The sequence below is a fragment of the Berghia stephanieae genome, chromosome 6 (genome assembly GCF_034508935.2).
Source record: "Berghia stephanieae isolate SIO BIC M18660-M18661 chromosome 6, UCSD_Bste_1.3, whole genome shotgun sequence".
Classification (NCBI taxonomy): domain Eukaryota; kingdom Metazoa; phylum Mollusca; class Gastropoda; order Nudibranchia; family Aeolidiidae; genus Berghia; species Berghia stephanieae.
In genome coordinates this window covers 13,542,303-13,559,802 of record NC_088365.1, presented here as the reverse complement: position 1 = coordinate 13,559,802, position 17,500 = coordinate 13,542,303, and the positions used below count along the sequence as shown (strand labels likewise).

The 17,500-nt window shown below is 38.4% G+C and overlaps 2 protein-coding genes across 4 annotated transcripts in view; both read right to left on the bottom strand.

Annotated features, from left to right (window-relative positions):
* Positions 1-16,869, bottom strand: part of LOC144974505 (globin-like) — a 47,306-nt gene extending 30,437 nt beyond the window's left edge. The window contains exons 1-2 of one of the 3 annotated variants that reach the window (XM_078917423.1): positions 16,628-16,869; positions 7,195-7,388 (exon numbers count right to left, since the gene is read on the bottom strand). The gene's annotated coding sequence lies outside the window, so the exon portion shown is untranslated. The remainder of the gene's footprint in view (positions 1-7,194; positions 7,389-16,627) is intronic. The other 2 variants (XM_078917425.1, XM_078917422.1) reach the window with 2 other exon arrangements.
* Positions 1-17,500, bottom strand: part of LOC144974521 (protocadherin-like wing polarity protein stan) — a 411,532-nt gene that overhangs the window by 144,182 nt on the left and 249,850 nt on the right. The gene's annotated exons all lie outside the window — the stretch shown is intronic.

Below are 17,500 nucleotides of genomic sequence, written 5' to 3'. Positions count from 1 at the left end.
TTCAGGTGTAAAATGGGTACCTGTCCGTGGACAGCGTTATCCGTGGCGAATTAATTGTAATATCGCCTAGCAGAAGTCCAGGTTTAAAAGTTGGGTTTTTTTTTAAATTAAGCTTTATATAGCTCAAAATACACTAAATGTGCTCAAAGAGCTTTACAATGACAATGCAGGACGGGAAATGACGCCTGTTAGGCGATATTACAATTTTTCGGACAAAGACAACGCTGTTAATGACCAGGTACTCATTTTACACCTGAGTACGGTGAGAGAATGTGAGTATAGAGCTTTTTCCAAGGACTCAACTATGCGCGAGCGCTAGGCTCGAACCAGGACCTTCCGATCCGAAAGAGAGTGTCATACCACTAGACCACATAGCCGGTTCGTCCGACATGTTACGCTGTGCTGTTGGTCAATGTCAGGGACCCTTTGAGCACGGTTAGTGGATATTGCTCAAGTTCAAGGTATCGAAAATTGAGACGGCACACATTCCTCTATTCCGATTCATTACCCATTGGAAGTGTGTAACAAACCAGTCCTTCGGAGGACTAACGATGAACAAGTTGGATCATATTGAATCATACGGTGGCACGATTAGGTCAGTTATAGTCTTATGTATGGGAATATTCCATGGCCTACTTGAGTACTATAGGTAAGTCATGGAATGTGTGCGGCTATGTGGTCTAGTGGTATGACACTCGCTTTCGGATCGGAAGGTCCTGGGTTCGAGCCTCGCGCTCGGCGCATAGTTGAGTCCTTGAAAAAGGCTCTTTACTCACATTCTCTCACCGTACTCAGGTGTAAAATGAGTACCTGGTCATTAACAGCGTTGTCTTTGTCCGAAAAATTATAATATCGCCTAACAGCGCATGTCCGTCCTACATGTTAAATGTTGCTGTTGACCAGGACCCGTGTAAGCGCTTTGAGCACATTTAGTGGATATTCCGCTATAAAGCTCAATAAAGCTCAATATTCTCATGATTTTGTCTGTATATCCGGTGTGTTGTTTACAAAGCTTACCTTACGACCACAATTTTTAAACTTACTTTATTACTTTGATTAATGATTTTGTCTTTCTTATCAAATAAAGTGATTACAATTGTAATTTTGATTTCCATCAATTCTATTTAATTATCAATATTTTTTTTTAATGTTTAAAAAACAAACTATACTACCATGGAAGGCTATTCAGACTGAGTCTAATAACCACGTGCGCATTGGATTGGAGTCCGAATAGCCACGGAGACTATTCAGACTCGAGTCAAATTAACCACATGCGCATTGTGGATTGGAGTCCGAATAGCCACAGCCATAAAAAAAATATATCTTCGGCGAGGTCCGGGTTAAGAGTTTTTGCCAAGATGAGAGTCATTTTAATCGATCGATATTGAAGGACGAGTTTTCTGTCCAAATTTTTAAATATGTGTTTTTTTTCCCATAGTATTTGGAAGAGCTCCAATAATATTGCCACCGACTGCTGCATGCAACCACTGTAATGAGGAATAATTTGTGTTATAACAACAGGTTGATGTTCACACTGGACATGTGAGAAATGCCACACGGATGGTCATAACACAGGAAACTGGACGAAGAATTGGGGGGGGGGGGGGAGAGGGGCCGGGGAAACGGAAGGGGAAGGGTGAAGATGAGGGGGAATTACTGGAATACGGAATGAATGGTGTTAAGTTTTCCATTTCTTTTGTATAATTGTACTTACACCACCAGTTCTGTGATTTTTTTGACCCCATTTCGGGCAGGAGGTCACTCGTTGTATCTTCTATCCCTTAATTATTATATTATATTATTATTATTATTATTATATTATTATTATTATTATTATTATTATATTATATTATTATTATTATTATTATATTATATTATTATATTATTATTATTTATTATTATTATTATTATCTATTTTCTGAATTTGCTCTCCGTCTGTGTCTTGAATGGGATTACTTTGTTTTGTTTTTTTTACTGGTCGGGTCGGAGTCATTGGCTAAGAGGGACAAAGTCAAATGTATAGTTATGGTTTTAAGGATATGGTCTATTGTTTTCCCTTGTAAATCATCTCTCTGCTATGGAGATATATTCTTTAATATATAGAATGTGTTGTAGTAGTAATAGTAGTAGTAGTAGTAGTAGTAGTAGTAGTAGTAGTAGTAGTAGTAGTAGTAGTAGTAGTAGTAGTAGTAGTAGTAGTAGTAGTAGTAGTAGTAGTAGTAGTAGTAGTAGTAGTTAGTAGTAGTAGTAGTAGTAGTAGTAGTAGTAGTAGTAGTAGTAGTAGTAGTAGTCTCAGTAGTAATAGTAGTAGTGGTAGTAGTAGTAGTAGTAGTAGTAGTAGTAGTAGTAGTAGTATAGTAGTAGTAGTAGTAGTAGTAGTAGTAGTAGTAGTAGGAGTAGCAGTAGTAGTAGTAGTAGTAGTAGTAGTAGTAGTAGTAGTAGTAGTAGTAGTAGTAGTAGTAGTAGTAGTAGTAGTAGTAGTAGTAGTATACATAATTTGAATGTATCTCTCGTTGTGGTATCGTGTGCTTGTGTGGATGAGACTTTTTGGTGGTCTCAATAATCAGAAAGAGGCAGTTACGGTTTTGCGACATGTATGGAGGAGAGACCGAATAGACACGTTTGTAACATCTGGGATGATCAAAGGAAAGAGAGCTAGGGGAAGACAAAGAATGACTTATCTAAATTAAATAACCTAAGAATGGCCCAAAAGTGATTTAAAAAGCAACGCAGACTTCATGCGCAATGCAGAGGATCGTGATTCGTGGAGACAGCTGACCGGCAACGTGCTCAAGAGTACAAGCCACGATGGATGATGATGATGATGATGATGATGATGATGATGATGATGATGATGATGAGACAAAGAACACTGATAGTGTGCTCTTGGAATCGTCATATGTTTCCTATTTGACCGATTCCATTTTGTCTTACTTTTTCTACCTTTCAATCATTTATTGTAAATCTAGACAATTTGACTTTTCTATTTCCTTAATTTTTACTGGTGCTGTTATGACCTAAATGTGCCGCAAGTGCCGTAAATCCATTAAAAACAAACAAAATAAAAAAAAAACGCAAAAAAAAAAAAACAACAAAAAAACTATTAAAAAAACAAAAAACCAATAGGGAATGAGATTAGCGGAAGAGTAGCGTCCCTTGATTGGACGTCACCCATAGTCTGTGACGTCACCGGCGGAAAAGTTATTAGTGAGAGAACGTCATGTTGGTCGTGCGCATGCTTCCGCGAGGACGAGAGACGCATGCGCACAACCAGCACGTTCTCTCCCTAATAACTTTTCCGCCGGTGACGTCACATACGATGGGTGACGTTCAATCAAGGGACGCTACTCTTCCGCTAATCTCATTCCCTATAACACCAACAGTTAAATTGTAATGAAACGAGTAATGTAGTCATTTAGAGACATGGGGCCCTTGAGCCTAGGTTTATCCCATTTTCTATAGCGCTTGCTACCCTTTAGATCGGACGCTAGTCTATCTCAAAGTACTTTCCGACAAGTCTAACAGACCCAGCCAGCCATCCAATCATGCTGGGTGGACAGAGGAGTGAGAGAAAAGGAATCTCGACCTCAACCGGGCTCGATTTCTGAGCCTTTTCGTGTGAAGCGAGTTGCTCTACCAACTGAGATATAATTTTTTAATCTCCTAAAAATTACGAATTGTTAGATTTCAAGTCGTAGGCAAGAAACAGTGGATGTCCATCCATCCAGACTGGACACGTGAGAGATGCCACACAGATGGTCATAAACACAGGAAACCCAGCGAGGGGGAACCGCGATAGAGAAGGGTGGGTGGGGTAAGGGGGAGGAGGGGGGTAAGGGGGAGGAGGGGGGGGGTAAGGGGGACGAGGGGGTAAGGGGGAGGAGGGGGTAAGGGGGAGGAGGGGGTAAGGGGGAGGAGGGGGGGGGGGGGTAAGGGGGAGGAGGGGGGGTAAGGGGGAGGAGGGGGGGTAAGGGGGAGGAGGGGTGGGTAAGGGGGAGGAGGGGGGGATAAGGGGGAGGAGGGGGAGGTAAGGGGGAGGGGGGGGGTAAGGCGGAGGAGGGGGAGGTAAGGGGGAGGAGGGGGGGGGGGTAAGGGGGAGGAGGGGGCGTGACTAGTCCTGATAAACTTCGACAAAACGCATCCTATTCATTTCTAACATATAGACAGTATGCGCTTGGCTAAGAAGCTCATAACGTTGCCATCCGGAAGTATAACGGACCAACACACAAACTGTCAGGTTAATACAGTTCAGTGAGCATTACTCATAAACGCGGATGGCAAAAAACAATAACAAAGGCTTGAGTGACGTCATCTTCGAACTATCTTTTTCACCCCAGTTAACTCAAAATTTTGTTCGGCACAAAATTGCTAATTACAAAATGATGCTATGCGTTTAGGTAAATTACACATAATATCTGTCAGCCGGGTATAACGTACTAACACTCAAAACTATGTGTAACTTTGAACGTTTATAAGTCTGATTGATAAAATTTAGTGAAAACTAATAATTAAAATGTCTGGCTAAAAACAATAACATAAGCCGAGAGACGTCCATTTCGTTTCTTCGATAATATTATAAAGAACGAATTTGACGTCACACATCTCATTGTTATTTTATTTCTACCCAGCAATTTGTTTGATTAGTACTCACTAAATCTTATCAGTCAGCCAATAAAAGGTCAAGGTTACACACCGTTTTGTGTTTGTGTGCGTAAAAATCGGCTGGCGGATGTTTTGAGTATTTTACCTAAATGCAATTCACCAATAGTCTTATAGATAGTTCGAAGTTGACGTCACTCAGGTCTTTGTTATTGTTTTTTGCCATCCGCGTTTATGAGTAATTCGCACTAAACTGTATTCACCAGACTATAAACGATCATGGTTACACACAGTTTTGTGTGTTGGTCCGCTCGTACTTCCGGATGGCAATGTTATGAGCTTCTTAGCCAAGCGCATACTATCTATAAAAGGTCAAGTTTACACACAGTTTTGAGTGCGTAAAATCCGGCTGGCGGATGTTTTGAGTATTTTACCTAAATGCAATTCACCAATAGTCTTATTGGTATAATTAATAAATCGAGTTAGATAGAACGTCTCATAAAAATGACTGGCTAAAATCAAAAACAAAGAGCTGAGCGACGTCAATTTCGTTGCTTCTATAGATAGTATGCCGATGACGTCACTCAGGCCTTTGTTATTGTTTTTGCCATCCGCGTTTGTGAGTTGTTCTCACTAAACTGTATTAACCAGACTATGAAAGTTCATGGTTACACAGAGTTTGTGTGTTAGTCCATTATACTTCCGGATGGCAATGTTGTGAACTCCTTGGCCAAGCGCATTCTATCTATACTTCTATTATTATTAAGAGCAAACGTTTTCCGGCTAAATATAAGAAAAAGATAGAAAAAAAAAAACCCTCCAGAAAGCCAAACAAAAGAAACGGGTTTTGTCAATATGGCTTAAAATAAATCCAATCCATAAATGAGAGTAAATCCCTGGCCATTAATATGATTCGCCATTTTTCTATTAAAATGAATTGCAAGGATTTTGAATCGACGGTTTCTATGGGAGACGATTTACAACAACAACAAAAAAAACCCAAAAAAAACAAACAAAAAAAACAGGAGACAATCAGATCAACGAAGAACAAGGGGAAAACAAAACAAAACATTAAACAAAACAAATAGCAAACAAAACAAAACAACAAAAAAAATAACAGCAACAACAAAACTTGAACAATATTAGAATTATGATTCAAAAGTCACAAAATAAAATAACGACAATAATTGGAAAAATCGATGACTGGCAGAAAGAGCTACAAGAATTGGATTTTTTTTATTTTCGTTTCACGAGACAGACGGAGACGTCATCATCATCATCATCAACATCAACAACAGCAACAACATCATCATTGTCATCATCATAATCATCATCGTCGTCACTGTTATTATTATTGTTTCCTTGTTAGAATTAGATTTAACCTTCTACCGGTGGAGTTTGACTAACTTCTAAATATCAATGTTACCCGAAGTCGACAATAGAATTCAATAGTCTGATGTCACGTCCGCCCAGCAACCAGTAGCTTGGTTCTAAACAAAGGAAATGGGTACTTTTTTATTCTCCATGCTGGCTAGAACTTGTTCACATGCCATGCGATCAGAATGTATAAAAGTCAAAAAATGATGAGATTTATAATGTTTTTATCCTCTGTATACACTTTTATGCTCGTCGGAGAAGTATTTCATAAGGGCGTCCGATAGTTTAGAACCAGTTACTGTACTAAGTTGCTATGCGCCATTACGAGGGAAGTGACGTCACGACTATTGAACCCAATTCTGAGTCCGGGATATTGTATTCAAGGGTGGGGAGAGAGTCCTTGAATATGGCAGCCATTGTTCGTGTTAAAGCTGAAGAATTTTGTTAATCTTTGCTCGAAGGGTGTCTAAATCTGTTGAGTTCACACGAGACGATTCGGGAAGAGAGTTCCAGTCTTTGATAGTGCGGGGTGCAAATGAATATTTGAAGATGTTTGAGTTTGTAGATTGATGTTTTAGTGTTTTTGAGTGTTTTTTTTTTCTTTGAATGTGTGAATTTCGTTTTATTTTTTGTGTTTGGCGAGATGGCCGTCCTTTTTGTTTGTAATTTTGAACATGAGAGTTAGTCGTTTTTCTTTCCGTCTGTCTTGTAACCAAAAAAATGGTAATAATATTGCTCTACAGGCGTCATGCATTTATATATATATATATATATAATATATATATATATATATATATATATATATATACATAGAGAGAGGGAAAGAGAGAGAGAGAGAGAGAGAGAGAGGGAGAGAGAGATATCTATAGAAGATAGATTATATAGACCAATAGAGGGAGAGAGAGGGAGAGAGAGAGAGAGAGGGAGAGAGAGATATCTATAGAAGATAGATTATATAGACCAATAGAGGGAGAGAGAGGGAGAGAGAGATAGAGAGAGAGAAAGAGAGAGAGAGAGAGAGAGAGAGAGAAAGAGAGAGCGAGAGAGAGAGAGAGAAAGAGAGAGAGAGAGAGAGAGTGGGGATACAGAGGTATAAATCCGATTTCCACATTTCTTCAGTCACAGCTAGCTACATGTAAATAAATAGGAAATATTATTATTATGATTTAAAAATCTGATTAACGATTTTCGCCAGGAAAGAGTTAAAGACAACTTTACCGTTAGGCCGGAATAAACCGACACCGCCATCCGTCACAATCCTCATTAAAATGGAATTTCACGATTCTCCCATTACGTCATCAGTTTGTACAAAATCTTAGCGCCTTCCTCTCTTGGAGGGTCTAATTCTTCTTTGTTGTCTTGCTTGATTGAACGAAAAAAAATATGATAACATTGTCACATTTTGCCGCTCACTGGGGAAAAAAAACAAACGCTTTTTTTCTAAATTTTCAACAGAAATCAATATTTAACTTCATGGAAGGAACAAAATTGACGTCATTCAGCTTGTTTTTTTTTGTTTGTTTTTTTTTTTTTGTTGCCTTTTTTTGTAATTTCTTTTATGTTATTATCTCTTTGGACGGCTAATTTTGTGATTAGTTATCACTACATTAAATCCAGCTGGTGGACGTTGTGAGTAATTTACCTAAACGCACTGCATTTCTCTGATTTCTGTCTGGTCTTTGAGTGATCCATTAATGTTTTTTTTATCGTTCTTGTTATTGGCTGAACTATGGTTTTGAGCCCAAAACGTCCCATGTTTGATATCATTCTGTTATTATTCGAACCTGTTTATATTCATGACGTGCTAAGATTTGCTGTTTATAAAGTTAGGTTTAGTTACATTTCGCTGAGAACGACTGTTTTAACCGACGTATATATATACAACGTTATGTTATCCTGATGAGAGCAACGCTCGATAACAACGTTGTAGAAGTCAAACAATCTTAATTATCTTTCAAATGTTTATAAATAGCTCCTTTTATCCTAAAGTTGAGCACTATTATTTCATGGTTTTTGTTTTTATAATTATATATTATATATATATATATATATATATATATATATATATATATAGGGCTATATATTATATATATATATATATATATATATATATATATATCTATATATATATATATAGCTATATATTGATATGCATATGCAGGTCTGATACCCGACCGCAATGATGGGCCTAGTTTAACAATGTTATAATGGACAATATTTTGCGTTATTGTTTTATTGGAATTATTTTCTTTTTTTTTTTAAATTTTGAGATTAACCAATACAGCATTGGATTATCGGACCTGCAAAAAAAAATGCACGTCGGTTTTAACATTTTGAAGTAGAGAATCCAGTTTTTGTAACCAGTTATCGATAGGCAATCAATTGGGTGGTGGCGGCCATTCTATAAATGCCGCTTTTATCAAACATCAAAGAGTTCACCTGTGTAGTCTGGCTTTGTTGTTGCTATTGATAATATTATTATTCTTACTATGAATTAACGTGGCTTTCGACGTTTATTTGATTCTACAAAACCTTGTTGGGGGTTGAGGGTGGTGTGTGGGGATGTGGGGGAGGTGAGGGGGATTAGGAGATATCTGGAGGGGGGGGGGAGTGGGGGGGGAGAAGGAAAGGTGATAGCTGAGGTAGGTGGGAGGTGGGGGGGGGGGGGGTATGCATATGGGACACGTTTAAAAGCCAGGCCATTGAGTATTGAACATATCATGACTCATTCTATTGAATAAACCCTTGTGTTTGTTTGTTTGTTTTTCAAGGGTTTGTCACACATTTAGATCGTTTCAGTGCCAGTAAAAAGGTAGAAAATGGGATAGTCAAAAAATGTGTAGATTTACAGTTGAAAGCACGCGAGAAAGAGTGAGATGAGGGAGGATGGTTCAAATAGGGATCAAATGTAGATATTTTGTTTCCTTGACCACCACGAAGGTCAACTCACTGACCGGTGTACTTTATACATGACGTACGGCCGGACTCTGGGAAAAACCCATTAAAAAAATAATAAAATATTCCCTTTATTCATCCCCAAGGGAAGACTGGAATAACTCGGGCGTCAGCCGCAGAGCATCGGCGCAAATTGAGCTAGGGCGAGGTGACTTGCTCAAGGCCACACAATGCAGCGACGGGTGATTGAACTCGGTACCTTTCGGGTAGGAAGCAAAGACTGTACCACTGAGCCACGCTGCCCCTTGGTCTGAAATGTTCAGAAAAAGTCGTTCTTCAAATATGGATCGATTTTAATGATCCTCAGCTTGGCCAAGACTTCCAAACCTGGGACTTCTCGAAGTCCAGAATACGTCAGAGTTGGGCTATGAGATAACGAAGGCTGCGGTTCGAGTCGCCATCAGAACGACGCAAAGTTAAGATGAGTCCTTTGGAAAATATTATAACACATAGTCTAACCTTACTCAGATGGACAAGGAAAACTTAGCATTAGCAGTGCTGTCTCTGTCAGGAAAAAAATATTATTCATTTCGCCTTATTGGCATCATGTCTCGTCCTATATATTATTATTATTATTATTAAGTTTTGGTATTGGCTTGGGACAAATTGCAAAACCTTTAGCGGATATTGTAATGCGCTATATAAATGCTGTGAGTAGAAAAGTGCCAGAAGACAATAAAGAATAACATTTTCGCGACGACGATGGGGCTCGGAGACTTGACACTGACCAAAAATTGACGTCAAAATGCCAGTCTTTTGCCACAAAAGAAAACAAATCGTGAGTTGTATTCAATAGTTCAACCAATGAAATGACTTGTTTCCATGAGCTCTACTAACGACAACTCACTAGGTGGTGCAAAAACCAAATAATGACGTCAAAATGCCAGTCTTTTTGGGTTTCAGTGTCAGGCTATAACATAACGATGGCTACGCTATATATGTTAACGATGGCTACGGCCTAACGATGGCTACGGCCTAACGATGGCTACAGCCTAACGATGGCTACGGCCTGACCATGGCTACAGCCTAACGATGGCTACGGCCTGACGATGGCTACAGCCTAACGATGGCTACGGCCTGACGATGGCTACAGCCTAACGATGGCTACGGCCTGACCATTGCTACAGCCTAACGATGGCTATGGCCTGACGATGGCTACAGCCTAACGATGGCTACGGCCTGACGATGGCTACGCTCGGACCTGGTGGATAGCTCAGACAGTAGAGCCAGGGTTCCCCCGGCCTTGCGGGGTTGTCGTACCAGTAAGGTCGCGGGTTCGAATGCGTATATCTCAAAACAACTGGAAAGACAAGTCGTGACGTCACATCCTCTACTCTTTAGGTTCCTAACTCCTTGGAAGTGTGTATGTAACCAGTCCTTCGGAGTACTAATAATGAATAGGTTACATAAAGGTGGCATAACTATTTCAGCAGCAGGATGTATAGGAATATTCTTAGGATTACGGGACGTAAAAGAGCGAGGATGGATGATCTTTATTGACGACCAGAATTTATTTTGACTAGAAAATAAGACGCCATCACTCTGACACCAGAAGATGAATTACACAAGGTATGTATTCACTCCTAAGGAAGAGTGGTTTTACACTTCCAATGAAATAGTAACCAGTTTTTTGACATCACAATTTTCTTCCCTATTATTGTAATAATAATAATAATAATAATAATATAATAATATAATAATAATAATAATAATAATAATAATAATAATAATAATAATAATATGATGATGATAATAAATAATAATAATAATAATAATAATAATAATAATAATAATAATAATAATAATAATAATAATAATAATAATAATAATAACAATAAAGATAATGGTATTGTAATTACACTGAAATACTAGCGGCAAAACGAAGATCTCACAATAAATTTCACAGCCCACTTGCTTATCACGATGAGATTCTGACACATCTAACATGCTTTCATGTCAATTGCCGCCTCTTGATATACACTTAGATAGGTACAGTTATCTATGTATAGTGTAAAAAAAACAATTGAACAAATAAACAAGCAAACAAAGAAACAGACAGACAAACTAAAGTAAGATGTAAATGGGAGTATTTGAAAACGAATATTATATATTCGTATCATTTTAGATAAACCCACAATGGTTTTGTGTATGTGTATGCATGTGAGTATGCATATATATATATATATAAATATATATATATATATATATATATATATATATATATATATAAATGTATATTTATATAAATTTATATATATATATATATATATATACATATATATATATATATATATATATATATATATATATATATATATATATGTGTGTGTGTGGGGGGGGGTGTGTGTGTATTAGTCGGCGAATCAGGATTTTTATTGTTTTTTGTTTGTTTGTTAGTTTCTTTTTCTTTCTTTTTTTTTCCTGTTTCTGTTTATTTGTTTTTTTCTTTAATTTCTTTTTGCTGTTGTTTTTAAATCTTTAATGAATTGCTCACCAGTTATGGATACCAAAAGGAGAAGAAATACAAAATAATTATGCAGTCAATTTTTCAAAATGAATGACTACAAAAGGTAGATTTTCTAAATTTAACTTATAAAATATTTTGGGCCCACTTAGTCGAATAGCGTTTTAATGTTAAACGCCCTTGACATACCCGTAGCCATCCTGTAGCCATCGTTATGTTATAGTCTGACACCCCGTAGCCATCGTTATGTTATAGCCTGACACCGTAGCCATCGTTATGTTATAGCCTAACACCGTAGCCATCGTTATGTTATAGCCTAAATACGTAGCCATCGTTACCATCTCGCCTGACACCGTAGCCATCGTTATGTTATAGCCTGACACCGTAGCCATCGTTACCATCTCGCCTGACACCGTAGCCATCGTCATGTTATAGCCTGACACCGTAGCCATCGTTAACATCTCGCCTGACACCGTAGCCATCGTTATGTTATAGCCTGACACCGTAGCCATGTTACATTCGCTGACACGTAGCTCGTTTTATAGCCTGACACCGTAGCCATCGTTATGTTATAGCCTAAATACGTAGCCATCGTTACCATCTCGCCTGACACCGTAGCCATCGTTATGTTATAGCCTGACACCGTAGCCATCGTTACCATCTCGCCTGACACCGTAGCCATCGTTATGTTATAGCCTGACACCGTAGCCATCGTTAACATCTCGCCTGACACCGTAGCCATCGTTATGTTATAGCCTGACACCGTAGCCATCGTTAACATCTCGCCTGACACCGTAGGCATCGTTATGTTATAGCCTGACACCGTAGCCATCGTTACCATCTCGTCTGACACCGTAGCCATCGTTATGTTATAGCCTGACACCGTAGCCATCGTTATCATCTCGCCTGAAACCGTAGCCATCGTTATGTTATAGCCTGAAACTGAAATCCAAAAGGACTGGCAGTTTGACGTCATTATTTGGTTTTTGCACCGACTAGTGAGTTGTCGTTAGTAGAGCTCATGGAAACAAGTTATTTCATTGGTTGAACTATTGAATACAACTCACGATTTTTTTTCTTTTGTGGCAGTATTAGGCCATAACTTTGCGAAGGTTACGCTACATCTCACTAGAGTGTTTATTTTTGCTTCATGTTAATTAATTTGCATATGCATACATTCGAAAAGCATACCTGTGTCACCCAGAGAGTTCTTTCGTGCTGTGTAAACAAACGCCACTTCAAGATCATGGCGGTAGAGCATCCATTTCATCGATTTTTCTCTCAAAAAATGAGTATCTTGTTCATTCTTTTGGGTTGCAAAAATAGGCATTAAAAGTGTGACGTCAGAAAACTGGTTCATATCTCATTGGAAGTGTAAAGCCACACTTCTTGAGGACTGTATACATACCTTGTGTAATTTACCTTCTGGTGTCAGAGTGATGGCATTTTATTTTCTAGTCTAAATAAATGCTGGTCGTCAATAAAGATCATCCATCCTCGCTCCTCCATGTCATGTAATCCTTAGAATATGTCTATACATCCTGCTACTAAAATAGTTCTGTCACCTTTTGATTCAATATGAAACCTGTTCATTGTTAGCCCTCCAAGGGACTGGTTATTTACACACTTCCAATGATTTGGAACCAGAAAAGTATAAGGGTTGACGTCACGACTATTCTCCCTATCATTATTATTATCATTTATAGGTCACCCATCAAAGGACATAAAAAACTTCAGAGCCATTATGTCCAATGGAGCCGGAGTTTATCCCGGTTTCTATAGCGTGCAACTGGCAATAGTAACTGCTTGCTATCTTTTGGATAGGACGCTGGTCTAGTGCACAATACTTTCCGCCAAATCTAGCAGACTCAGCTACCCATTCACTCCTGGGTGGACAGGGGGGGGGCAGAAAAAATCACGACTGCACCCGGGATCGATTTGGTCCCTTTGCGTGTGAAGCGAGTGCTCTACCAACTGAGTACCCATAGATGTTTGTGGAGAATGCTATGACCTCGATACTCCAAGGTTACTGAGTACGAGTACACAGTTGAGTTATGGCATCCAGCTGTGAGTACCACGTACCACGTGACATACTTGGGAACCAAACGCATCAACGACGCATGGGCGAAGGTGCAGGTGACTTATCAATGCTATGCGTTACGTAAAATACTCACAACCTCCACCAGCCGGATATTCCGTACCGACACACGCAATTGTCTATAGATAGTATGCGCTTGGCTAAGAAGCTCATAACATTGCCATCCGGAAGCATAACGGACCAACACACAAAACTGTGTATAACCATGATCGTTTATAGTCTGGTGAATACAGTTTAGTGAGAATTACTCATAAACGCGGATGGCAAAAAACAATAACAAAGACCTGAGTGACGTCAACTTCGAACTATCTATAAGGCTATTGGTGAATTGCATTTAGGTAAAATACTCAAAACATCCCCCAGCCGGATTTTACGCACACAAACACAAAACGGTGTGTAACCTTGACCTTTTATAGGCTGACTGATAAGATTTAGTGAGTATCCATGAACGTTTATAGTCAAGTTAATACAGTTTAGTGAGAACTACTCATAAACGTGGATTGCAAAAAACAATAGCAAAGACCGAAGTGACGTCATCTTCGATCTATCTATAATCCGGAACGTTTTTATAATCTGATTGATAGAATTTATTGAAAACTACTCATAAAAATGGCTGGCTAAAAACAATAACAAAGAGTTGAGTGACGTCGATTGCGTTTATTCTATAAAAGTTGCTTAGTGTTGTTTACCCCCCACCATTCAAGAAAAATCTGCTAGCATTTTTATCATTCGATTTTGTTTTGTTTTTAAGAGTTTGTTTTTTTTTTTTTGCACCGGCGAAGCGAAGAAAATTGGACAGTCAAAAATTCGAGATTTATCAATAAAAGCAGACGAGATAAAGAAAGAGTAGGGCAAAAAGGGAATTGATTCCGATGGGATGAGATGTGGACTCCGACGGACACTATCAGTGTGCTTTGATTGACATGACCTAACAGTCTCATCCAGACATAAGAATAGCATCCCACTAAAATCAATACAAAACATTATATAATATACTACATTAAAAACAAATTTATATATATATATATATATATATATATATATATATATATATATATATATATATATATATATATAACCATACAAAACAGAGCGCTGATTGACAGGGGGGGGGGGATACATCTCACAAAATTATAATTATATATTTAACTGTTTTCCAGCCAAGGACTCCAGCCAGGGCCAGGAAAAATTAACAAATAATCCCACTCCTTGACAAATACTCCCTGGACACAGTTTGATGAACTGGATTTTGCAGATAGTCTGGCTCCTCTGTCCCACACCCAGGACCAGATGCAAGCAAAAACCACAATTATAAACAGCCTCTCGGAACCAATTGGCCTAAGAATTCACCTTGCAAAGTCAAAGGTCTTAAGGATATGGAAGCGTCAAAGGGAGCAGATCAAAGTAAAAGATCAGGAACTCGAAGATATAGACACGTTCTACTATCTCGGGAGTATAATTGACAAGGATGGAGGCACGGAAGCAGAGGTGAAAGCACGAATAGGAAAGGCACAGGCTGCATTCACATCTTTGAACAGAGTTTGGAGATCTAAAGATATCTCCATTCGACTAAAGCTAAGACTTTTCAACTCAAACGTGAAGTCTGTCCTACTGTATGGATGTGAAACTTGGAACGCATCACAGGCATGTTTAAGGAGGGTACAGATTTTCGTAAACAGGTGCATGCGTAAGCTACTCAGAATAAAATGGATGGATAGAAAAAAACACAGCAGAAACCAGTGGGAGAGGAAATAGGAAGAAGACGATAGAGGTGGATTGGACACACGCTTAGAAAGAAAGACTCCACTATAACAAAGAAAGTATTGGACTGGAACCCTCAGAGCAGAAGGTCAAGGGGAAGGCCACGAGGAACATGGAGAACAATTAAAGAAGCTGATATACAGAGAAGTGATAAGACATGGAACGAGATAAAAACGTTAGCTCAAGATAGAGAAGGATGGAAACTGTTTGTGGCCATGACCCTGACCCAAGGTGAAAAAGGCAATGATGATGATGATGATGATGATGATGATGATGATGATGATGATGATGATGATGATGATGATGATGATGATGATGATGATGAAGACAAACACAGAAAGCAAGCGGGAAAAACAGATTGGATAGAATGAGCAACGTGGTACAGCGGTACTGTATTTGCTTCGTACCCTAAAGGTACCGAGTTTGAATACCCACTGTGCTGTGTGGCATTGAGCAAGTCACCTCGCCTTAGCTCAGTTTTAGGCGCAGCATTGCGGCTGACGCCTTGGCTATTCCAGTCTTCCCTTGGAATAGACTCTAAAGACAAATTTTACGTAATATGGGATGAATAAAAGGAATTATATTTTATTTTCTTATTTATTATTATTATATGCCCCCCCCCCCCACGCACACGCACACACATGCACGCACACACACACACACACACACACACACACACACATACACACGTTATGGATGAATAACCCCACCAAGTTTTTGTCATTTAGTCATCCGGATCAAAAGCGAAATACTTGTCTTCATTGCTTCATAGAACAACACACAAAATCGTTTTGAAAGAGTCGCTTTTTCTTGTTGATTCCAAATTGTCTAATCAATGCCATGCGTTTAGGTAAATTACTCACAACATACGCCAGCCGGGTAAAACGTAGCAACACACACAACTGTATATATATAAAACCTTGAACGTTTATAGTCTGACTGATGTAATTTAGTGAGAACTAATCACCAAAATGGCGGTTTAAAAACAATCACAAAGAGCTGCCAGATGTCAATTCTCAACCATAAATGATCTATTATTATAGGTACCATCATAATGCTCTAGCATTTTAAAAAAATCATTTGGGATAGATAAATAAATAAATCAATATAGATAAATAGATAATCAATCTGTAAATAAATAAATATATAGATAAATAGTTAAATCAATGTGTAAATAAATAAATAAATAAATGAATAAATAAATAAAAAGATGAATGAATATGTTAATAAATAAAGATGAACTGTATAGATGCATAAAAAAATTAGGAAATGGGTAGATGCATAGATAAATAAATAAATAATGAATATGAAATGGGTAAATAATTTATAAAATCAACACACAAATCAATAAATAAACAAATTATAATGCCCACCGTGCACATTAGCTGTCATTCAATGTCCGTTATCCAATACGAAATGAGAAGAATAAAACCGTGCAGTATTTAATGGCTATTATCCTAGTCAAAGGTATCATATGTTATAATTGCCACTGTGCTCAATACAAGTGGCGAAAATCTACGTAAATTGCTACTACCAAGAGAGGTAAATAAGAAACCCAGCGAAGAAAATGATATCTTCCTTCCCCTCTTTTCCACTTGGCCTTGCCGTCGTCCGTCCGTCCTACCTCATTCTCGACGCTCAGCTCATCGCAGAAGATAAAGAAAGAGCTGCCAGTTATGGCAATTTACATGGCCAAAATGGGCTGCATGGCCAAAATTGGTTGCACAGAAAATCGTGAGTTTTGTACGTGTGTGTGTGGGTTTTGTTTTGTTTTGTTTTTATTATTATTAATGTTATTTTCAATTTGATTTTTTGTTTGTTTTCAATGACATTTTACCTCAAGTCCATTCCATTTTGATCGTTTTGTGCGGTAATGTGGTCTTGTGGTATGACACTCTGTTTGTGATCGGAAGGTCCTGGGTTCGACCCTCCTCTGCGCGTAGTTGAATCTTTGGAAAAAGGCTCTTTACTCACATTCTCTCACCGTACTCATGTGTAAAATGAGTACTTGTCCTTTAACAGCGTTGATTCTGTCCGAAAAAGTTGTAATATCGCCTAACATTAGACGTCATGTCACGTCCTACATGTCAAGTGTTGCTGTTGGCTAGGGACCCTTTGTAAAGCGCTTTGACCACGTTTAGCGGATATTACTCTTTATAAAGCTCAAGTTTTTTTTGTATTTTTGTGTTATTGTTTTTGTTGGAATTTTGTTGTTGTTGTCAGAACCGATGAGAAATGTAAATGGG